This window comes from Chrysochloris asiatica, unplaced genomic scaffold (assembly GCF_000296735.1).
Source record: "Chrysochloris asiatica unplaced genomic scaffold, ChrAsi1.0 scaffold00255, whole genome shotgun sequence".
Lineage (NCBI taxonomy): Eukaryota > Metazoa > Chordata > Mammalia > Afrosoricida > Chrysochloridae > Chrysochloris > Chrysochloris asiatica.
The window spans coordinates 4005-7904 of record NW_006408773.1 but is presented as its reverse complement, the minus strand read 5'-3'; the positions used below and the strand labels follow the sequence as shown (position 1 = coordinate 7904).

Sequence of the window (3900 nt, the reverse complement as noted above, 5' to 3'; positions counted from 1 at the left end):
ACCCACCACATAGGTCTGGGGAGAGTTTTACAAGAGATAATGATATAAAGTACTTAGTGCAAGGTCTGGCCTAGCACATAACAAATGTGCAATAAATGTTGTTGTTGTGAAGTGTTGTTGAATTGGTTTTGACTCATAGTGATCCACTATAGAATTTCTAAACAGTGGTTGGTGAGTTTGAATTGCCTACCTTGTAATTTAAACTGACCTTGCCGTCCTGTGCTTATCCTATAGAGCCACACCAGGACTCGACAATAAATGTTAGTCATATATATCATTATTATTGTTGCTATTTTTAGGTGCCATCGAGTCATTTCCATCTCACAGAAATCCCATGCACAATAGAATGAGACATTGCCCGGTTCTGCACCGTTCTCACAATCGTTACATTTGAACCCATTGCTGCTGCCACTGTGTTAATCCATCCCATTGGGGGTCTTCCTCTTTTTCACTGACCTTCCACTTTACCAAGGAATATAGGGACTGGACCTTCCTGACAACATATCGAAAGTAGGAGAGACAAAGTATCACTATTATTATTACAAAATAGGCAGTTACCTGTGTGGTATAATTTATTTTAGATTTCTTTACTTAGATAATTTCTTCCAAACTAACCTGTCATTTATATCTCAAATTTTAGTATTATGGAGATATTAATTTGATATAAGCCTTGTCTATTCTAGCTGAAAGGAGCTCTGGTAGTATAGTGGTTACAAATTGGGCTGCGAACTTTAAGGTCAGCAGTTCGAAACTACCAGCTGTTCCGCAGGAGAAAGATGAGGCTTTCTGCTCCCCGTAAAGATTTACAGCCTCAGAAACCCTGCACAGGGTTGCTATGAGTTGGAACCGACTTCATGGCACATAACAACAACAGCATTCTAGCAGACTCTTCTAAACTGCATTAATAATGTACTCTCAACAATTTGGCATGGTTAACTTCATGAGATGCATTGTTTTCCTCTATTCCTGGATAGATGGACAGCATAGGGACCCTGAGCACAAATTGGGGAAGAAAAGAAAAATATTTAATTTCAACAGAAAACTTGGCCTACTCATCCATTTGGATTAAGGATGACCCTGTTCTGAATTGCTTTCAGTTATCCCTCTTTGTATTAACATAAGTGAATTCCTAGCTCTATCATTTTAAATATGGATGAGAAGTTGGAAATCAGTGAGGTGTTTCTTCCATTGGGATTTCTGAATATTCCATGTTCTGGGAACTATCTCCAGTTGTTTTATATACATCTTCTCTTCCTTGTTGGAAACCTGCTAACAGAAACCAGCCCCAAAAGTCATTCTACAGGTCTATTGGCCTGGCTTCTTGCTGGGCCAGAGAGTATTATGCTTAACTTTCATGATTATGTTGTTGTTGTTAACTGCCCTAGAGTTAGCCAGTTAGTTCTGACTCATGGCGACCCTGTATAGGGTTTCTGTGAGCAGCTAGTGAGTTTCAACTACTGACCCATCTGGTCCAGTGCATAATCCTACAGCACCACACGAGGACTCCTTCATGATTATAAGTCTTCATTATTTTGCAAATACATAATTTTATGAATGGGTACTTAAGAGTTTCTGAAGTGAATCAAAAAATGATTGTAATATCCACCTGTTTTAGGTATATATTTCATTTATTTTTAGCAATAATAATAATAACCGTGTCATCCAAACTGACCTTGTGGCCAGTGCTTATCCTACAGTGCCACACCAGGACTCCATAGTGCTACAAAATAAATGCCTTTCAAGAAAGTGCTATAAAATGAATTTCTGAAAATTAATATAATTCTACTATCAAACTAGGAGTCCTGGTGTAGCGCTGTAGGATATGTACTAGACTGTTAACCACAGCGTTGGCATCAAACGCACTATCCGCTCCTTTGAAACCTTATACAGTGTCGCTATGAGTCACAACCAGTTCTAGGACACTTAATGACAACAACCAACTAATTTAATAAATCAGAAATGCATTTTATGATGTGGAAGAGGGGTAAGGAAATCATTCAAAAGACTGACTGAATTGGACATTTTCATGAGGAGAGGACTGTAATTAGTTAGGGTTAGTAACTGCTAACTGCCACACACACAGAGAAACACATACACAAAATCAAAATCTCAGCAGCTTAACATAACAAAAATTTATTTCACCAAGTCCAATCCTGTTGCAGTGCTGTAGGATAAGCACTGGAGCACAAGGTCAGTTTGAACCCCAATGGTAGCCGTTCAAATCCACCAGCAGCTCCTCAGAAATCCTATACAGGGTCTCTATGAGTCAGAAGCAACTCTATGGCACTTAACAATAACAACAAGAAGTTGAGACAGATTCTGCTCTAAATAATGGGTCAGAGATCTAGATTCCCTCCATTTTGTGGTTCTACTATCTAAATATCTAGCTTCCAGATTTACTGCAAGAGGAGAAGAGAAAGATGGACAAAAGCCAACTCTTTTTCTTCTTCTTTTTCAAATTGCACACTTAAAATGTTAGTTTATTTGATGTAAATTATACCCATGAAGTTGTTTTCAAAATATTGCAAATTAGCTATCCCATTTTTTCCCCATTCTTTATTTTCAGTTTATGAAGAGCTTCAATAAATGGAAGTGACATGGCAGAAAAAGGACTGGCAAGGGATTGTGATTCTTAGAACGATGTGGTGACCTTCTGCTTCAGTTTCCCATCACCTCCATCCAGTGACTTGGAAAGGGTCTATGTCGTGTGAAGCGAGATCGAAGCCCTCCATTGGTTTCCTCAGAGAAGACATCAGAGTTAGTCTGGCTGCACACAGTTCTTTGGTGACTGAACAGAACAGCGCCCCAAGTGGACGATTCAAGCAAGAGAGGCCTGGACCCTTGTTTTGCCTGGGGAAAGATGGTAGTTGCTACAGACTCTAGTGCCCCCTGCAGTCTGAGGTAGGCACTGCAGCGACAAAGTGGTCAGTTGAGCAACAGTTCTGATAGTCTCTCAGCACAGTGCTGCGTGTGGTCGAAGTCAGGCACAGGGAAAGGCACGAGGGACCACTTCTTGGTATGGACCCGAACCCTCGGAGTCTCCAGCAGCATGGTGCACTGGTAGCTTCACTGACTTGTAGATTATCTGCAGACCCCAGCTTTCCCCACAGTTCCTGCAGTTAGCGCTTCAGTGCTTGAAGACTCTGTCCATTTTCACAGGCACCGGGGAGGTGGTGTAGTTAATAGAGAAGTTGGGGTTCACATTGACGGGGTGGGTGTCCTCCACCATCCGAAGGTCACTCCCATAACCCACTGCCACTGAGCATTTGATGCAGAAGAGCCACACATGCTCTGGCCGGAACTGTTGCTGCCGGTTTGTTCGCTGTGCAGCTTGGGTTGCCCGTTTGAGCAGGGCTGATTGCTGTAAGTCCCGGATCTTGGCTTGGTCCGTCTTCTTCACAGCAGCCACTGCTTGCTCCATCAAGGCATCTAGTGGTTCATTGGTCAGCTTCCGCCGATGCTCTCGACTGCCCTTGTCTGCCACAAATGAGTATACATTTTGACCAGCCCGAGCACGGCTTCTCGCCTGGACCATGGGGATCCGGTTGGTCAGGAGCCCATAGCGCACCACCACATTGCAGTGGGAGATGTCCAGCCCTTCCTCAGCCACACAAGTGGCCACCAGGAAGTTCAGGGTGCCAGCTCGGAACCTCCGGATCACATCTTGTGGGTCGCTCTGGGTCATATGGTGGCTCTGGTGTCGGGGACTGACCTTGACATAATTGTGTTGTTCACGAGTGTTTGGTTCACGAGGAGGGGAGATCCAGCGGCGATAGGGATAGTGAAAGAATACACAGACAAACAGAAGGAGGGAGACAATGAGGCACCCCAAAACCAGGGTGGATGCATCACTGGTAGGCAGGCTTGGGAGTACAGGCATCGTGGCCTCTGCAGGCAGCA

At 43.5% G+C, this 3900-nt stretch overlaps 1 pseudogene; it reads right to left on the bottom strand.

Moving 5' to 3' along the window:
* Positions 1-2925: 2925 nt before the first annotated feature.
* Positions 2926-3900, bottom strand: part of LOC102810940 — a 1827-nt pseudogene continuing 852 nt past the window's right edge.